The following is a 21,186-nucleotide window of genomic DNA, read 5'->3' on the forward strand; positions in this document are numbered from 1 at the left end:
TTGTTCACTGGTAGTATGTAGAAACAGAATTTATTTTTGTTGTTGATCTTGTTTCCCAAGACTTTGTATTCATTTATTAGCTCTAGTAGGTTTTATTTTGTGTGTGCATGTAGTCCTTAGGAATTCCTTAGGAATTTGCATGTAGGATTATGTTATCTGAGAATAAAGATAGTTTTACCTCTTCCTTTTTTTTTTTTTAGTTTTATCTCTTCCTTTTTTTTTTTTTGAGATGAATTCTTGCTCTTGTCCCCCAGGCTGGAGTGCAAATGGCGTGATCTTGGCTCACTGCAACCTCCGCCTCCCAGGTTCAGGTGATTCTCCTGCCTCAGCCTCCCGAGTAGCTGGGATTACAGGCACCTGCCACCAGGCCCGGCTAATTTTTGTATTTTTAATAGAGATGGGGTTTCATCATGTTGGCCAGGCTGGTCACAAACTCCTGACCTCAGGCAATCCACCTGCCTTGGCCTCCCAAAGTGCTGGGAGTACAGGTGTGAGCCACCATGCCCGGCTACCTCTTCCTTTCTAAACTAGATGCTTTTCATTTCTTTTTGTGCCTGATTTTACTGGCTGAAACCTTCTATACAAGGTTAAATAGAAGTGAGAGCAGATAATGTTGCCTTTGTCCTGATATTTGGCAGAAGCATTCAGTCTTTCACCATTACATATGATTTTAGCTGTAGGTTTTTATAGATACTGTAGTTCAAGGAAGTTCTCTCCTATTTCTAGTTTTTTGAGTACTTTTATCATGGATGAATCTTGGGTTTTATCAAATGATTTCTCTGCATCTGTTGAGATGGCCATATAATTTTCCCCTTACTTTATTCACATGATATATTAGTTGTAAAACAAATCTTACATTCCTGAGATAAACCCCACTTGGTCATGTTGTATATAATTTATTATTGGATTTCATTTGCTAATATTTTATTAAGGATTTTTGCATCTTTTTCATGTTTATGAGGGGTATTCATGCGTAGCTTTCTTTTTGTGTGATGTCTTTTTCTGGCTTTCATATCAAGGTAATACTGGCCTCCTAGAATGAGTTGAAAGGTGTTCCAGCTTTCTCTATTTTCTGGAAGAATTCATGAAAAATTGTTATTATTTCTCCTTTAATTCACCAGTAAGATAACTGGGCCTGAGCTTCTTTGTTTTATTTATTTATTTATTTATTTTTGAGATGGAGTCTTGCTCTGTCGCCCAGGCTGAAGTATAGTGGTGCAATCTCGGCTCACTGCAAACTCCGCCTTCTGGGTTCACGCCATTCTCCTGCCTCAGCCTCCCGAGTAGCTGGGACTACAGGTGCCCACCACCATGCCCAGCTAATGTTTTTATATTTTTAGTAGAGACAGGGTTTCACCGTGTTAGCCAGGATGGTCTCGATCTCCCGACCTCGTGATCTGCCTGCCTCAGCCTCCCAAAGTGCTGGGATTACAGGCGTGAGCCATCGCGCCTGGCTGCTTTTTTTTTTTTTTTAAATTAGAAGATTTTACATAACAGATTCAATTTCTGTCCTTGTTATAAGTTTATTCAGATTTTTCTTTTTTAGAAAAAAACAGCTTTGGTAATTTGTATCTTTCTATTAATTTCGCTATTTCATCTAAGTTGTCTACTTTGTTGGTGTAAATTTGTTTATAGTATTATCTTATAAACCTTTTGAATTCTGTATCATAAAAATATTTCCTTTTTTTTTTTTTTTTTGAGATGGAGTCTCACTCTGTTGCCTAGGCTGGAGTACAGTGGCACAATCTCAACTTACTGCAACTTCTACCTCCTGGGTTCAAGTGATTCTCCTGCCTCAGCTTCCCAAGTAGCTGAGATTACAGGTGTGTGCCACCACACCTGGCTAATTTTTGTATTTTTAGTAGAGATGGCGTTTCACCATGTTGGCCAGGCTGGTCTCGAACTCCTGACCTCAGGTGATCCACTTGCCTTGGCCTCTCGAAGTGTTGGGATTACAGGCATGAGCCACCATGCTCACCCTGTTGTCCAGGCTGGAGAGCAGTAGCATGATCTTGGCTCACTGCAACTTCTGTCTCCTGGGTTCAAGTGATTCTCCTGCCTCAGCTTCCTGAGTAGCTGGGACTACAAGCACCTACCACCGTGCCCAGCTAATTTTTGTATTTTTAGTAGAGACCGAGTTTCACCATGTGGGCCCAGCTGGTCTCGAACTCCTGACCTCAAGTGATCTGCTCGCCTCAGCCTCCCAAAGTGTTGGGATTACAGGCATGAGCCACTTTGCCTGGCCAGCTTTGTGATATTGAGGCTTTTAATCTATGAATATGTTGACTGTAGTCTTTTTTTAGACATAGGGTCTTGCTCTGTTGCCTAGGCTGGAGTGCAGTGGCACAATCATAGCTCAATTTAGCCTCGAACTCCTGGGCTCAAGCAGTCCTCCTACCTAAGCCTCCCAAGTAGCTGGGACTGCAGGTGTGTGCTACTACACCTGGCTAATTGTTGTCTGTAGTCTTTCAAAATGTCTTTTGATAACATTTTATTATTTTCCCCAGTGGGTTGCATATTTTTTTTTACCAATTAACTATTTTGAGGTATACAGAACAGTCAATAAATTGCACCCATTTTAAATGCACACATGCAAAATAAAACCTACTAGAGTTAATAAACAAATTCAGCAAAGTCTCGGGAAACAAGATCAATACATAAAAATAAATTCTGTTTCTACATACTACCAATGAACAATCTAAACATGAGGTTTAAACAACAATTTCATTCAGTAGCATCAAACAGAATAAAATAGGAATAAATTTAAAAGGTGTACACTTGTACACTGAAAATTACAAAACTGAGAGAAACTGAAGATCTAAATAAATGGAGAGTATACAGTTCAATGAGTTTGGACACCAGTTTTGACATGAGTGTATAACCATGTATCTACCCCCACAATCAATAAATAGGACATTCCATCACCCCAGAATGTTCCCTGTGACACTTTACTACAACTCATTCTCCTTCTCTCGGACCTCAGGCATTCACTGGTATTCTTTCAGTAAGTATCTATTAGTTTTGCCTGTTGTAGAATTTCATATAAGCAGAATTCTGTAGTCTACACTCTTGTGTCTTTTGCCCAGTATGGTGTTTTGATGCTTCCCTTTTTTATGTGTGTATTAGCAGCACACTTCTCTTTATTACTGAATTGTGTTCTTTTGTATGGATATACTGGTTTATTCATCTGTTGATCGACATTTGAGTGTTATAAATAAAGCTTCAGTGAACATTTGTGTTCAAGTCTTTGAGGCAATGTAATTTGAAATAAAAGCAGTGATAGTGTATTTTTGTCCTGGGTTTTAAAAGAGACTGCTGTTAATATTTTCCCCACTGAATACAATGTGTCCTGCAATTTTCTGGTAGAAACTCTATCAAGTTACTGAAATTCTCTTCAAATTGTAGTTTGATAAGAGTTATTGGGCTTTTTGTTTCTTTGTTTTATAATCATGAAGAGATGTTGACTTTTTTGGAATGCTTTTTGATGTGACCAGAGTTTTTCTTTTTATTCTGCTAAAGCGACAGATTATATCTATGTATTTAAAAATACTAATCCACCCTTACATTCCTGATATAAACTAAATTTTTAAATATAAATGTGAAGTTTTCAAATATCATTAATATTATATGAAGACATCTGGCATAATATTAATGGTATCTTAATAGCTGTAAAAATCTGTAGTTATGTTTACCTTTTTATTCCTTTTTTTTTTGAGACAGGGTCTCACTGTCACCCAAGCTGGAGTGCAGTGGTGTGATCTCGTCTCACCACAACCTCTGCCTCCCAGGCTCAAGCAAGTCTCCTGCCTCAGCCTCCCGAGTAGCTGGAATTACAGGCATGTAATTTTTGTATTTTTAGTAGAGACAGGGTTTCACCATGTTGGCCAGCCTGGACTCAAACTCCTGACCTCAAATGATCCACCCGCCTTGTCCTCCCAAAGTGCTGGGATTACAGGCCTAAGCCACCATGCCTGGCCTTTATTCCTTATGTTGATTATTTGTGCCTTCTGTTTTTCTTGATTAATTAGCCTGGAGTTTCATAGTTACATTATTCTCTAGAAAGAACCAACTTTGCTTTCCTTAATTCTATTTTATACTAATTTTCTATTTCATCAATTTATCTTCTAGATTATATCAGTCCTTTTACATTGTTTGGGCTTATTTTGCCCAAAGATTGATTGTTAGCATTTCTTCTTTCTTAGCACATCTAAACCTATAAATTTCTCTTAATGTACTCTTTTACTTATATCCCCAAAGTTTTTAAATTAAATATTCTTATAAAAGTAATATATGCAGATAGTTTAAAAAGTCAAGAGGTTATACAAGAATCGTGGAAAAACAGCAGTCCTTCATATCATGATTATTTTTGTAGATGCTGGAAAGCTTTCTGCTAAATTCAACACTCATTTCTTATTTTAAAAAAACACTAAAGAAAATAGGAATAGATGGATACTTTAAAAGTTTTTTATTGTGATAAAATACACATAATATTTACCATCTTAACCATTTGTAAATGTATAGTTAAGTAATGTTCAGTTCATTCGTATAGTTTTGAAACCATTACCACCACGTATATCACCAGAGCTCATGTTTTTAATCTCAAAACTAAAACCCTGTATCCATTAAACAAAAACTCCCCATTTCCTCTTGTCTTCAAGGCCTTGACAACTACCATCCTGTTTTCTGTCTCTTGTGATTTTGACTACTTTAGATATCTCATATAAGTGAACTCATACAGCATTTATCCTTTTTGACAGACGTTTCTGTCACCACCATCCTATTTTCTGTCCCTTGTGATTTTGACAAATTTAGGTATCTCATAGAAGTGAAATCATATGGTATTTGTCCTTCTTGACAGACTTACTTCATTTAGCATAATGTCCTCAAGATTCATCCATACTGTAGCATGTCAGAATTTCTTCTTTCTTTAGGGCACAGCCTCCTGTTGCCCTGGAAACACCCAAACAGAAGGGTAGGCAACTCCATCCACCCCCACCTCTTGTAGCCAGACAGGCCAGGCCACACCTGCTAGAGCTTCCAACCCAGTGGTCCCACTTCTACTTGAACTCTGCAGGCAGGTGCAAACCCCATGTTTACCCAGGAAGTACACGGACAACAGATTAGGGCTGACCTAGCAAGGATACAACTTGTCTGTCAACTGAGGTTCCTGTCTGAGGGAGAGCCCCATGGCCAAGAACACTCAACAAAAGAAACACGGCCACAGAGACAGTAATCAGAGAGGGCTCCTCCAAGACCCAGGAGCAGACTAGAATCTAAGCCAGTCAACTGAACCCATCTTATACTGTAATCAAACCCCTAAGGTTATCAAGAAGAAAAAAGCAAAAAATCCATCCAAAGGACAGCAGCTTCAAAGATTGAAGAACATCAGCCCATACAAATGAGAAACAGCCAGCATAAGAACTCTGGCAACTCAAAAAGCCAGAGTGCCTTCTTACCTCCAAATGACTGCACCAGTTCCCTAGTAGTGGTTATTAACTATGTTGAAATGGCTGAAATGTCACAAATAGAATTCAGAATATGGATAGGAACAAAGATCAATGACATACAGGAGATAGTCAACCCAATCCAAGAAATCTAAGGATTACAATAAAACAATACAGGAGGTGATAGACCAAATGACCATTATAAGAAAGAACTGAGTTGACCTGATAGAGCTGAAAAACAGACGAGAAGAATTTCAGAGTGCCATCTCAAGTTTTATCAGCAGAATCAACCAAGCTGAAGAAGGAGCTCAGAGCTGGAAGACTGGCTCTCCAAAATAACTCAGTCAGAGAAAAATAAAGTAAAAACAATAAAGAAGACTGTATTAGTTCCTTCATGCATTGCTATAAAGAAATACCTTAGACTGGGTAATTTATAAAGAAAAGGAGTTTAATTAGCTCATGGTTCTGCGGGCTGTACAGGAAGCACGGAGGCTTCTGCTTCTGAGGAGGCCTCAGGAAACTTACAGACATGGCAGAAGGTGAATGAGGAGCCAGCATGTTGCATGACCAGCAAGAGAGAGAGAGTGGGGAGGAGCTACACACTTTTAAACAACCATATCTTGTGAGCACTCACTCACTCTTGCTAGGACAGTACCAAGGGGGATGGTGCTAAACCATTCATGAGAAATCTGCCCCCATGATCTAGTCACCTCCGCACCTTCAGCATTGGGGATGACAATTCAACATGAGATTCGAGCAGGGACACAGATTCAAACCATATCAAAGACTGAACAAAACCTCTGAGAAATATGAAATTATGTAAAGAGACCAAATCTGTGACAAATTTCTGTCCCTGAAAGACAGGAAGAGAAAACAAGCAACTTGGAAAGCATATTTCAGGATATCATCCATGAAAATTTCCCCAACCTTGCTAGAGAGGCCAACATTCAAGTTCAGGAAACACAGGGAACCTCTGCAGAATTCTACACAAGAAGATCATCCTCATGACACATAGTCATCAGATTCTCCAAGGTCAAAATGAAAGAAAAAGTAGTTAAGGGCAACTGGAGAGAAGGGGCAGGTCACCTACAAAGGGATTTTTTTTTTTCTTGAGACGGAGTTTTGCTCTTTTTGCTCAGGCTAGAGTGCAATAGCACGATCTCAGCTCACCACAGCCTCTACCTCCCAGGTTCAAGTGATTCTCCTGCCTCAGCCTTCCGAGTAGCTGGGATAACAGGCATGCGTCACCATGCCTGGCTAATTTTTGTATTTTTAGTGGAGACAGGGTTTCTCCATGTTGGTCAGGCTGGTCTTGAACTCCCAACCTCAGGTGATCCACCTGCCTTGGCTTCCCAAAGTGCTGGGATCACAGGTGTGAGCCACCGCTCCTGGCCCTACAAAGGGGTCTTTAGGCTAACAGCAGACCTATCAGCAGCAACCATACAAGCCAGAAGAGATTAGAGGCCTATATTCAGCATTCTTAAAGAATTTTCAACCAAGAATTTTATATCCAGCCAAACTTAGCTTCCTAAGCAAAGGAATATTAAATCCTTTTCAGACAAGCAAAGGCTAAGGGAATTTGTTACCACCAGACCTGCCTTACGAGAGGTCCTGAAGGGAGTGCTAAATATGGGAAGTAAAGACCATTACTGGCCACTACAAAAACACGCTTAAAAGTACATAGGCCAGTGACACTATAATGCAGCCACACAAACATGTCTGCATAATAACCAGCTGACAGTGTTATGACAGGATCAAATCTACATGTGTCAATACTAACCTAGAATGTAAATAGGCTACACACTCCAGTTAAAAGGCACAGACTGGAAAGTTGAATATAGAAACAAAACCCAATGGTATGCTGTCTTCAGGAGGATCATCTCACGTTCAGTGACACCCATAGGCTCAAAGTAAAGGAATGGAAAAAAGTCTACTAAGCAGATGGAAAACATAAAAAGACAGGAGTTAGCTATTCTAATTTCAGGCAAAACAGACTTTAAACCAACAAAGATTTTTAAAGACCTATGAAGTGACTTAAATAACCACACAGTAATAGTGGGAGACATTAAACACTCCACTCACAGTATTAGATCATTGAGGTAAAAAAGTAACAAAGATGTTTGGGACCTGAACTCTATACTTGATCAAAATGGACCTAGGGGACATCTACAGAACTCTGCACCCAAAAACATCAGAAGGTACTCATTCTGTGCTCATGTGCACATGACACATACTCCTGTATGTGCTCATCTGCATATGACTCATACTCTAAAATTGACCATACAACCAGGCATAAAATAATCCACAGCAAATTAAAAAAAAAAAAAAATCACCCCACTCACACTCTCAGACCGCTGTGCAAGAAAAGTAGAAATCAATGCTAAGAAAATCGCACAAGGCCAGGCGCGGTGGCTCACGCCTGTAATCCCAGCACTTTGGGAGGCTGAGGCGGGTGGATCACCAGGTCAGGAGATCGAGACCATCCTGGCTAACACGGTTAAACCCCGTTTCCACTAAAAAATACAAAAAAATTAACCAGGCGTGGTGGCGGGCACCTGTAGTCCCAGCTACTTAGGAGGCTGAGGCAGGAGAATGGCATGAACCCAGGAGGCGGAGCTTGCAGTGAACCGAGATTGCACCACTGCACTCCAGCCTGGGCGACGGAGCGAGACTCCGTCTCAAAAAAATAATAATAAGAAAGAAAGAAAGAAAATTGCACAAAACTATACAGTTACATGGAAGTTAACCTGGTCCTGAATGGCTTCTGGGTAAATAATATTGTAAGTAGTGTTGTGAAGACTTTCCTTTATGTTTTCCTCTAGGAGCTCTTAACATTTACATCTTTGATCCATTTTGTGTTAATTTGTTGTCTAAGACAATGGTCCAGCTTCATTATTTTGCATGAGGAGATCCAGTTTTCCTAGCACCATTTGTTGAAAGACTGTCCTTCCTTAATTGAATGGTCTTGGTGCTTTTGTCAACAATTATTTACCACAGATGTGAAGGTTTATTTCTAGCCTCTCCACTCTGTTCCATTACTCTATATGTCTGTCTTTTATGCTGTTAGCACACCGTTTGATTACTATCACTTTGTATTGAACTCAGGAAGTGTCAGTCCCCCAAATTTGTTCTATATATATATACACATATATATATATATATATATATATATTTTTTTTTTTTTTGGCTATTCCTTCAGATCCCATGTGAATTTTAAGATGGATTTTTCTGGCCGGGCGCGATGGCTCAAGCCTGTAATCCCAGCACTTTGGGAGGCCGAGACGGGCGGATCACGAGGTCGGGAGATCGAGACCATCCTGGCTAACACGGTGAAACCCCGTCTCTACTAAAAAAATACAAAAAACTAGCCGGGCGAGGTGGCGGGCGCCTGTAGTCCCAGCTACTCGGGAGGCTGAGGCAGGAGAATGGCATGAACCTGGGAGGCGGAGCTTGCAGTGAGCTGAGATCCGGCCACTGCACTCCAGCCGGGGCGACAGAGCGAGACTCCGTCTCAAAAAAAAAAAAAAAAAAAGATGGATTTTTCTATATTTGGAAAAAACAATCGATTTGAATCTGATAGAGATTGCATTGAATACATAGATTGCTTTGGGTAGTAATAACATCTTAACAATATTGTCTTACAGGCCATTAACATGGGATATCTTTCCATTTATTTATGTGCCTTCGATTTCTTTCAGCAGTGTTTTATAGTTTTTATTACACAAGTCTCACCTCCTTGATTAAATTAATTCCTAATTACCTTTGGCCCTTGAACAACAGAGGAATTATGATTACTGAACTGTTGTGCAGTCAAAAATCTGCATATAACTTTTCACTCCTCAAAATCATAACTAATAATAGCGTACTGTTGACAGGAAGCCTTACCAAGAACATAAACAGTCGATTAACACATAAGTAGACTCATATCTATATATATATATATTTTTTTTTTCCGAATTGTAGTGAATCTCCAAAAAATTTTCCAAAGTATTTATTGAAAAACATCTATATATAAGTGGATTCATACAGTTCAAACTTGTGTTGTTCAAGAGTCAACTGTATTCTATTCTTTTTGGGTATTGTAAATGGAATTGTTTTAATTTCCTTTTTAGACTGTTCATTGTTCTGATTATTGTGTGTTGAGGTTTTCTACATAGAAGATCATTGGGGGGATACTTTTTTAACATGATAAAATATTCTATACCTTAATAGGAATGCACCATACTCAATAGGGCAAACAGTACAGGCATTTCCACTAGAAGAGTCTGTGTTCCATTGAGACTGCCTGGTTTCTAAACCTTGAGTAGAGTTTCCTTCTAAAAACATCTGCCTTTGGGGTCAGGTTCATTTAAGAATGTCCTTGATGAAGCAGTAACAATTATTAATGTTATTAAACCTCACATACAGTCTTTTCAATATTATGCCTAACAGAATGGGAAGATATGCAAAGTACTTCTGCAACTGTATTCCTAAGAAAAGTACATGTGCTGTGCTATCTGAGTTGCAAGCTGAATGAGTTGTTTTTCATGACTGCTGTTTTTACATGAAAGAACAACTGAGAGCTGGGTGTGCTGGTATAAACCTGTAATCCCAGCTGCTCTGGAGGTGGAGGCAGGAGTTTGAATTCAGGTCCAGCCTGGGTAACACAGTAAGACCCCATTTCTACAAAAACAAAAACAAAAACAAAAAACACACAACAAACCAGACACACATACAAACACAAACAGAAACACACAAAACTGAGTCAGGGCAGTTTTTTTTTTCAGATATAGGTGTTTGACAGGAACTTTTTCAGAAATGAACAGAGTGACTGTCACTTTGAGGAGGACAACTGAAAATATTTGTCTTCAATGATAAAATTCAAGCTTTTAAGCACAAATTACAGTTTTAGAACATTTGCTCTGTCCCTGTGAGCTTGAAAGCTTTCCTGTACCTAAAGACTGTTTTGGCAAGGTTCATTGGTGATATTAACGAATGTGACTTTTAAAAAACACTGTACTATATAATGAAACGTAGAAGATCCGCATAGATTAGTAAACTGATATTTTCCACATAAACAATGCACAATATGACAAAATTATACATGCATAAAGCACCCATCCACCCTATAAAGACCAATGGATTTTAATATAACAGTATAAAAAGTGCATTGATGCGGTTTCAGATTTCATACTGCAACTTGAAAATTTGTTTCCATTTGCTTTTAATATTCATTCACCTATCACTTTATTTTTAGTTTTTTTTTTTTTTTTTTTTTTTTTTTTTTTTTGAGATGGAGTCTCGCTCTGTCACCCAGGCTTGAGTGAAGTGGCACGATCTTCTCTCACTGCAACCTCTGCCTCCCGGGTTCCAGCGATTCTCATGTCTCAGCCTCCTGAATAGCTGGGATTACAGACATGTGCCACCACGTCTGGCTAATTTTTTTGTATTTTTAGTAGAGACGGGGTTTCACCATGTTGGCCAGGCTGGTCTCAAACTTCTGACCTCAAGTGGTCCACCCGCCTTGGTCTCCCAGAGTGCTGGGATTACAGGTGTGAGCCACTGCGCCTGGTCTATTTTTAGCTTTTCTGAATAATTTTTAGGTTTGTTTCTTGTATGGAACATATGTAGTTGGGTTTTGCTCTGCAGACTGAACCAAAAATCTTTTTCTTTTGATAAGTGGATTAAGATCATTCACATTTATTAAAATGACCAAATGTTTGGTTTAGTTTCTGTCATTTTATTGTTACTGTTTCTTTATAATGTGTTTTCTTTGTTTTCTATTAAATTTTTCTTTTTTCATCTCATTTTTTGTTCTCTTTCTGCTTTTGTCTGATAATGTTTATCATGTTTCCATTCAAATTTATTCTTTCTTGTAATATACTCTTAATTTGTAATGTTATTTTTTTCTTGTTTGTCATTTCTGAGGTTAGTCAATTCTTGTCTCATTATTTATATATATATTTTTTGCTTCAGTTCTAGTCTTAGTTTTTGAATTTCAATTCAGAATGTTCTTTAATTTTCCCAAAGAGGGGTATTTAATTCAGTTTGGATTTTTGCTTAATTGTTTTCTTCAGCTGTATGTTTTTTGTTGTTGTTTTGGGAGGTGAGAGCTGGGAGTAAGGGCGGCTAAGCTGGTAATTTTCATGAGCTGATGTGTTTTTGTTCTCTGTTTTCTTCTGTAGGTAGCATTGTACAGATGAAGAGTACTTAACACCCATGCCTGTTCAAGACTGTTCAAGACTGGTGATTTGGAGTAGTTTACAAGATTCCTCATTCAGAGTGCCCTCTTGTGTGACTGGGGTGATGTGCAGCTTCCATAATGGATGGGACAGAGAGCTGGGATCTAATGTACAAGTGAAGGGCTTGGTCTTCACTGAGACATTCCAGCCATTGGAATAGGAGAGGAGCATATATGGCAGAGATGCTGGCTGATGGGTAAATATGATAGTAAATTGTAGAAAACTCTTCTGATTGATTGGATTTCCTTAATAAAATAGGAAGCAAGGTTAGGCTGAGTGAGGGTGGGTGAAGAGGTAGAGGAGGTTTGAGGAGAGAGAACTGCTCGGAAGACATTGGTAGACGGACCATAAAAACAGAGTTGGTTCTCTTTATGACATTAAATAGTTTCACAACATATTTTTAATGGTTGTTCGTTTTAGGGCTTAAATTACGGTTCTATGATTTTTTTAAACCAGTTTCCTATTGTTAGACATTTATTTCCAGTTTCTTACTATTATAAATAAAGTGAAACAACATCTCTTACTATACCATTTCTAAATTTGGAGTTCCTAACTTTTCTGTTGTTAAAATATAAGAATATTTATCTTTCTCATTGGTTTATAAACTGTAGTCATATTATACACTTGTGTAAATTACAAACTTTAGGAGTGTGATGGTATCATTAACACAAGATTCAAATACAAAATGTTCCAAGTACAAATAATAATGAGATTCTAAATATGCAGTTTTATATAGTAATATTATTATTGGACAAATACTATGAAATGGAAACTCGTCATTATATTGTTTTATTGCTGGGAAAAGTAATACTATTACCAACTTGCTGGACATACAGAGTACACCAAAGCTAGTGATACTTCTTAGCCAAGTCCTATTTGAAAGTAGGAATCAAAGTTATTTTCGTTGTTATCTAATCCCGCTAAAGCAAGAAAGGGAATTGCATCAACTCCAAGCAAAGGTTTATCAGACAAGACCAAAGAAAGCAGGAAACAAGGGTAAATCCTAGACCCTTAGAAGCAGGAAACTGAAGAATGAAGAGCAAGTCATCTCTCAGTGCCCTTTTGCTGTCTGCCCCCAGGTTGATTGGTTCACTTCCCAGCTGTGGCTCGGGAGGAGGGCAAGACACTTCTTATTCAAGTCTCATAACAACCTTATAAGGTGGATAATGCAATTCATTGCATAGAAAGGGAGTAAATAGGAATACTTAATTTTTTAATTTTCATGAGCCTTGTCAATACTTGTAATTAATCTTCTACTACAGTCTAGCAGTTTATTTCCTAATATTACCTCATGTATAGTTTGATACTTATGAAGTATAGATTTTGTATATAAAGTTTATATATAAGGAAAAAAACAAATCTTATATTTCTGAGGCAGCACCCATCTCACTTGTAGACTTAAAAGAGACAGCAGAGATTTGAGGGACTCAGAAGTCAAATAGAGTAGGTTAAAAACCTCTTCTTTTTCAAATACTTGTTTTAAGAAACAAGCATACCCGTGTCAGTGAAATATCTTAACTTGTGTTGAATCAAGTTAGGAGAGAGACATTCTCATGAATGTGTCCTGTGTTGTCAAAGCAGCTGCTAGCCGGTGGGTCTCTCCTACCTGGGTTATGGCAGCACCTCACAGCCAGCTGCTGGCCTCCATTCTCCCCTTTCCTCTGTACAGTTTGCTCTGGTTCCTCAGAGCAGATTTCTGAGTATACTGCTTCAGCCATGCCCTCACTGTGTCGTTCCCTGAACCAAGAGCCATTCGTCCCAAGAGCCATTCGTCCAAAGTACTCTATCAACTAGCCATTGTAGCCATACCAAGCCGGGCTTCCTACTTCCCTCTGCTCCCCTTGGTTTCCTCCTGTGAAGTAAATCTCACTGACCCTTGATGCCGCTCCAGGTATATATAATATATAATATATATGTGTGTGTGTGTATATATATATATTATATAGATATGTAATAAAACCATAGTCTAAAAAATTCAAACCAGGAGAAATAAAGCAAGAAAATTATATGGGAAAAATCTGCACAGATATATTTGGCCAGCATGGTTATCATGGCTCGATTAAATTTATCCCTGACCGTCTTTAAAGCCAAAGCAAACAGGATAAAGTGATCAACTACTTACCTCTCAATATCAGAAAGGAGGCAGGAGGCAAAACCTCTCTTAATTTCATAAAAACAATTCTTATGTGGGTCTTCATTATGGAAATCACAGAATAGAATGGACAGAATTCTGATTTCTAAAATTCTGTGTGACACGTTTCATATGGGTCTTTTTATGATCAGTTACTAAAAGCCACATAATAGTAGAACTCAATTTTTTTTTTTGACAGTCTCACTTTGTTGCCTAGGCTGGAGTGCAGTGGTGCGATCTCGGCTCACTGCAACCTCCGCCTCCCAGGTTCAAGTGATTCTCCTGCCTCAGCCTCCCAAGTAGCTGGGACTACAGGCGTGTGCCACCATGCCCAGCTAATTTTTTGTATTTTTAGTAGGGACGGGGTTTCACCATGTTAGCCAGGATGGTCTTGATCTCCTGACCTCATGAGCTGCCCACCTTGGCCTCCCAAAGTGCTGGGATTACAGGCATGAGCCACCGTGCCCAGGCAGAATTCAGTGTTTATCTGTTGGTGAGATAATATAGGTCAGGTATGTAGCCTTTTGGTGTTTTGACTTGATCCAATCTTAGAACTTCAGGAATTCAGACCCAGAGATGTTAAATGACTGTCTCCTGTTTTAATAGTTTTCCTGACTTTCAGCATAATTGTCTCAGTTCACTGACTAGTTTCTTATAAGCATAACCATTGGGGGTGTTACATGCAAGGATTTCTTCAGGCCGGGTGCAGTGGCTCATACCTTTAATCTCAGCATTCTGGGAAGCCAAGGCAGGAGGATCACTTGAGTCCAGGAGTTTGAGACCAGCCTTGGCAACATAGCAAGATCTCATCATCTTTACAGAAAATTTTAAAATTAACCAGGCATGGAGGTGCACATCTTGAGTCTCAGCTACTTAGGAGTCTGAGGTAGGAGGATCACTGGAGCCCATGAATTCAAGGTTGCAGTGAGTTCTGATTGTGCCACTGCACTCCAGCCTGGGCGACAGAGCCTTGTCTCTTTGAAAAAAAAAGGTGATTTGGTGATGTGCCTAATGAGCATGGGACTCTTCCTGCCAATTAGAAGCACAGATACCACATTTGGAGTTTGGTGAGATCAGAATATCTCAGGTTGAGCACCTGCTGAACGCTAGGATTGTGTCTATGCATTTTAAATCTATTTTTCATCTCTATTACAATCTTATAATAGCGATTATGACACCAGAACGGAGGCAGCTGTCTTAAGATTTCAAGGGGTGCTAGCTAAGATAACAGAGAAGAAAGTTGGGAAGAAGCTGGATCCTTGATAACAGCTGAGCCATGGACTTAACCAGTCTTAGAGAGACCCCCACCTTCAGATTTCATGTCATACCACCTGAAATAATGTATTTTCATTATTGTTCAAGCCATTTTGATTTGGGTTGTCTACTATGGTACCTGCAGCCAAAGGGAAACTAATAAATGTGAACCAAGAAGCAAACCTACATTCTTCTTCCCAAAGTCCATGTTTCTTCCCCTCACCAACCTCTTCACCAAAAACTACATTCATTGTATTCAGCTCCTGCAAAGGGCACACATTAAGAAACAGGTTTAAGGAAGTGTTACACACTGAATGTATGCATCCCCCGAAATTCATGTGGTGAAATCCTAACTCCTAGGACTAACTATTAGGAGGTAGGGCCTTTGGGAGGTGATTGGGTTTTGAGGGTGGAGCCCCTCATGAATGGGATTAGTGCCCTTATAAAAGAGGCCCTGGGGAGCTGTCTCCCTTTTCCACCATGTGAGGACACAGCAAGAAAATGGCTGTCTACAAAGCACGACGCAGACCCTCACCAGACACTGAATCTACCGGCACCTTGACCTCCCCCAGTCTCCAGAACTGTGAGGAATAAGTGTCGTTGAAGCCACCTATTCTATGGTATTTTTGTTACAATAGCCCAAATGGACTAAGAAATGAAGAGAAATTAAGATGGGAAGGGCTATTTTCATAACAAGGAGCAGAAAACTAGAAAGAATAGATACATTTAGAGGGGTTAAGAGGAAAGGGGAGAATGTATATGTTTGGGTAGGGAGGGACAAGATGCCCAACTCATCTTAAAAGTGCTGTTGATTCCTGAGAAATTTGTAACACTCATTTACATTATTTAAAAATAAACTAAGAAATTCAAACTTGTCTCGGAGGCATGAAAAAACAAAAAAAGACCTGTTTTTAGTTACTATATGTTATTCTGAACTATACATTATTTAACGTCTCTGAAACTGGAATATATTTTACAATTGATAGACTGACATTTTAATTAGCAGGTTATTGTTTTCTTGGTGGTACATAAGAAATGGTGAATCTTACTGATTCAATGACATTTAGATTCTATTAAATGTAATTTTTAACTGAAGTTGTACATAGTTAAATAAAAGTTTACTGTGAAATAAAGTTTGTTATGGAGTTTATTATGGATTAATGAATTATAAAAGCATAATGAAGGTTTTTTCAGTGAAAAAGAGTGGTTCTCTGCCCCCTCCTCCTTTCTGTAGGCAGAGTTCTAAGATGGCTCCCAAGATTCCTCTTTTCTGGTGTACATGACCTACATAACCCCTCCCCTGAATGTGGGCATTATTATGAATATGATGGATTTCACTCCCATGATTAGTTTTTATTATATGGCAAATATGAAGATTTGACATTTGATGCAATTAAGGTCTCAAATCAGTTGATTTGGAGTCTTAAAAAAAAATGGGAGAGGTTATCATAGGTAGACCTCGATGAATCAGGTGAGCTTTTTAAAGAGACTAGGCCCTTTCTGAAGTCAAAGATAGGAAGCATCAGAGAGATTCTGCTATTAGCCTTGAAGAAGTAAACTGCCATGTATCTAGGACTTGTGGACAGCTGCTAGTAGCAGAGAGCAACCCCCAGATGACAAGAAGTGGAGATTTCAGTCTTATCAGCCACTCAATCTACCAGCAACCTGAATGGGTTTGGAAGAGGTGCTCCAGGCTTATTTTGTATCTTCCCACCGTAGCCCTCAGATCAGCCATTTCTCCAAGCAGCCCAGATTCCTTTTAGTTGAGAATAGTATTTGCAAACCAGTATCTGGTCGCTAGATGTGCTCATTACTACTGAATGTCGCTGCATCTAGTGCCTTCTTAAGACACAACTAGGGAATATGTGTATTGTGTGTATAAATGTACACACATTTACATCTATATTTCAACGTATATTGGAAACTATGGTTTCACACCAGCATCTCGAATTCCAGTCCAATTTTCTACCTCTCCATACTTTTTTTTTTTTGAGACAGAGTCTCACTCTGTCATGCAGGCTGGAGTGCAGTGGCGTGCTCTCAGCTCACTGCAACCTCTTCCTCCTGGGTTCAAGCAATTCTTCTGCCTCAGTGTCCCGAGTAGCTGGGATTACAGGCACGTGTCACCATGCCTGGCTAATTTTTGTATTTTTAGTAGAGACGGGGTTCGCCATCTTGGCCAAGCTGGTCTCGAACTCCTGAGCTCAGGTGATCCACCTGTCTTGGCCTCCCAAAGTGCTGGGGTTACAGGCGTGAGACACCGTGCCCAGCCTATTACCTTTCCTTTTTTTTTTTTTTTTTTTTTTAAGACAGAGTCTCACTCTGTTGCCCAGGCTGGAGTGCAGTGGCACGATCTCAGCTCACTGCAAGCTCCGCCTCCCGGGTTCATGCCATTCTCTGCCTCAGCCTCCCAAGTAGCTAGGACTACAGGTGCCTGCCACCACACCCGGCTAATTTTTTGTATTTTTAGTAGAGATGGGGTTTCACTGTGTTAACCAGGATGGTCTCGATCTCCTGACCTCGTGATCTCGCCTCAGCCTCCCAAAGTGCTAGGATTACAGGCATAAGTCACTGCACCCGGCCCTACCTTTCCTTATTTTTAACAACTTTCTCCAACAGTGAGAATTCTGGATCCCAGTATCTTTAATATACATATTCATTTAATTGATTACGAGCTCCATCGCCACTGCAGCTACCCACTGCTACCCCATCTCTGAGTGAAGGATCAGACTCTGATACTCTTCTGGGCTTTAGGCATACTGAGCCATGTCCCTGCCACCACATTCTCCACCTCACGTAAAGACACTGCCCTCACTCTGCTTGGGCTCCAACACCTTATGTCAGATTGCCATCACCAGTCCAGATTCCTCCCCATCCCTTTCAGAATTCAGTGCCCTATATCTTGCACATATTCCCTCCTCACCCTGCCCAGGCTCAGATACCCTGTGTCCTCCCCAGGCTCAGACACCCTGTGCTGGGCTGCCAGCATCACCACTCCCCACACAGACATCTCTCATTCCACTTGGTGCTCCGGCTCCACTTGGTATAGATTCCACCTTTAATCCTACTTCACCCTCATCCTCCAACACCCCAGGCCACGCTGACCTGTGCCGACGTCCTCTTCACCCTCTTTTGGCTCTGACACCCTTTTTTGGGCCACTCTTCTCAGCAGATGGCCTCCTCACTCTGCTTGGGCTCTCACACTCTGTCAGGTGGTCATCCTGTGAAGACACCTGTCTTCCCTATGTGGGGTTCCTGCATTCTGGGTCAGATTGCCGTCTTCCCTTTGTGACTTCAATTTTTGTCTGACTCCATTATCCTCACCCTGCTCAGGCTCTGGTGATAGCCCGTGCTTGATTACCCTCTCATGTTGACATTCTCAACGTAGCCATGTTCTGACACACTGTGTCTCTGTCTCCCCTTTCTCACTCTGGGGATGCCATGCTCTGTGGCCCATTAAATTATTTCTTCATTCCCTAAGTTTATGGTATATTTCTTTATTACTTCTAATTGTCAAAGTAAGCCTATGAGGTAGATGATGTCATTGCCATTTCACAGCAGAAAGCTAACGTGGTTGAGTTTTTCCCAGGGTAATTCAGCAAATGATTGAGCTGGTATTTGAACCCATGTCAGTCAAACTCAGAAGTTCTGAAGCACTCTTCATACTAAAACACCTCCAGAGAAGCAGCCGGAGGTACAGATAAAGGGGGTAAGGTAGCCTGTTTCAGGAGAAAAAGCACCATGTTTTCATTATTATCTTGTGTTTGAATCCCATTTTCTTCATTTTTAAGCTGTGTGCCATTTGGCAGTTAATCTTCCTGAAACTTAGTTTCTTCATCTGGAACATGAGCTAAAAATAAAATTTGTCATGCCTACATTATGATTTTGATTTGAGGTAATGGATATAAATACACTGAAAAATTTAAGGGACAATACAATGGAAGTTGTCTAATATGCATTTTTAAGGGAACCAAAAGGAATCTCGGGGAGGGTGTGGATTGTCCAAATCAAATGCCACATCATCATCACCTTTTTCTGAAATCAGCCATTCATTCAAGATAGGTCCAGAGGGTTAATTTGGGTCCTTTGGACTAGAAATATATTTATGTTATTACAAATGAAATGATCCCCAAACGTCAGAGGAATTTGAAGTTGTCACTTTTAAGATATGATTTGTTTCAAGAAGTTTTGCCTGGAAATATAAATTTTGGAGTTATCAGCATGTACATAATATTAAAAACTATCAGACTGTATAAGATTATATGGAAAGTGAGTGGACATAAAAAGAGAGAGAATAGTAATCCAGTACTGAACCACAGGGTACTCCGTAATTAAGAGTCTGAGGAAATAAGGAGGACTCAGCAAAGAATACCAAACAGAAACGGCCAGTAAAACAAGAATGAAGAAGTGGGGGGATCAAACAGAGTACCAACAATAAAACATAGACCTAAATTCAGACATAATAACTCAGTTACATGTAAATGGTCGAAACTTCAAAAGCCAAATCCAGTCTACTATGTGTGGAATGCAATGGCGTGATCTCGACACACTGCAACCTCTGCCTCCAAGATTCAAGCGATTCTCCTGCCTTTGCCTCCCAACTAGCTGGGATTACAGGTTCCTGCCACCATGCCCGGCTAATTTTTGTATTTTTAGTAGAGACGGGGATTTCACTATGTTGGCCAGGCTGGTCTTGAACTCCTGACCTCAGGGGATCCTCCTGCCTCAGCCTCCCAAAGTGCTGGGATTACTGGCATGAGCCACCGCCTCCAGCCCAGTCCACTATGTGTTTTTGTAAATAAAGTTTTATTGGAACACAACTATGCCCATTTGTTTACATGTTGTCTATGGCTGCTTTACCAATACAACAGACTTTAGTAATTGCTACACAGGATGTATGGCTTGCAAAGCCCAAAATATTTACTTTCTGCCTTTACAGAAAAAGATTGTCAGAAAAGATTTTTTTAAAATGACCCAACTATATGCTGTCTACAATAAAGTCACTTTGGTGAAAAGTAAAAGGATGGGAAAAAATACAACATGCAAACATCAAACAAAAGAAAGATGGAGAGGCTATATTAATAACAAAATAGACTCCAGAGCAAAGAAAATTTCAAAAGATAGAGTCACTGCATAATAACAAAAGGGGTGACTTGTTACGACATTACAATCCAAAATGTGTACACATCTAAAAACCGTGAATCAGAATATGAAGCAAAAACTGGTAGAACTGAGGCAAGAAATAGACAAATTTACAATTATATTTGGTAACTTCAACACTCCTTTTTCTCAGTAATCCATACAACTAGTAGACGGAACAAATACATAGAAGAACTGAGCAACACTATCAGTTAACTTGGTCTAATTGACATTTATTGAATATTCCTCAAACAAGAGTAGAATACACATTCTTTTTTTTTTTTTTCTTTTGTTTTTTTTTTTTTTGAGATGGAGTCTCTCTGTCACCCTGGCTGGAGTGCAGTGGTGCAATCTCCACTCAATACAACCTCTGCCTCCTGGGTTCAAGCAATTCTCCCGCTTCAGCCTCCCGAGTAGCCGGCATTACAGGTGCCTGCCACCACACCTGGCTAATTTTTGTATTTTTAGTAGAGACAGGGTTTTGCCACGTTGGCCAGGCTGGTCTCGAATTCCTGACCTCAGGTGATCCACCTGCCTCTGCCTCCTAAAGTACTGGGATTACAGGCATGAGCCACCTTGCCTGGCCAAATACACATTCTTTTCAAGTGCTCATGGAGCATTGACCAAGATAAACCATATCTTGGGTCATAAAATAAAACTTAACAAATTTAAAAGTATTGAAATAATTCAAAGTGTATTCTCTGTACATAATGGAATTAGATTAAAAATCAGTAAGAAGGCTAAGCACAGTGACTCACGCCTATAATCCCAGGACCTTGGGAGGCCAAGGCAAAAGGATCACTTAAGCCCAAGAGTTTGAGACCAGCCTGGGAAACAGAGTGAGATCCCATCTTTACAATTTTTTTTTTAAATCCACCAACCATGGTTGTGTACACCTGTGGTTCCAGCTACTTGGGAGGCTGAGGTGGGAGGATCACTTGAGCCTGAAAGGTTGAGGCTGAAGTGAGTCGTGACTGTGCCACTGTACTCCAGCCTA

At 39.8% G+C, this 21,186-nt stretch overlaps 1 protein-coding gene across 1 annotated transcript in view; it reads left to right on the plus strand.

Moving 5' to 3' along the window:
* The window catches only part of ZC3H8 (zinc finger CCCH-type containing 8), a 37,096-nt gene extending 24,706 nt beyond the window's left edge, over positions 1–12,390 (plus strand). The window contains exon 9 of the mRNA XM_003909128.5: positions 11,609–12,390. The gene's annotated coding sequence lies outside the window, so the exon portion shown is untranslated. The remainder of the gene's footprint in view (positions 1–11,608) is intronic.
* The last annotated feature ends 8,796 nt before the right edge of the window (positions 12,391–21,186 follow it).

This window comes from Papio anubis, chromosome 14, assembly GCF_008728515.1.
Source record: "Papio anubis isolate 15944 chromosome 14, Panubis1.0, whole genome shotgun sequence".
NCBI classification, from domain to species: Eukaryota; Metazoa; Chordata; class Mammalia; order Primates; family Cercopithecidae; genus Papio; species Papio anubis.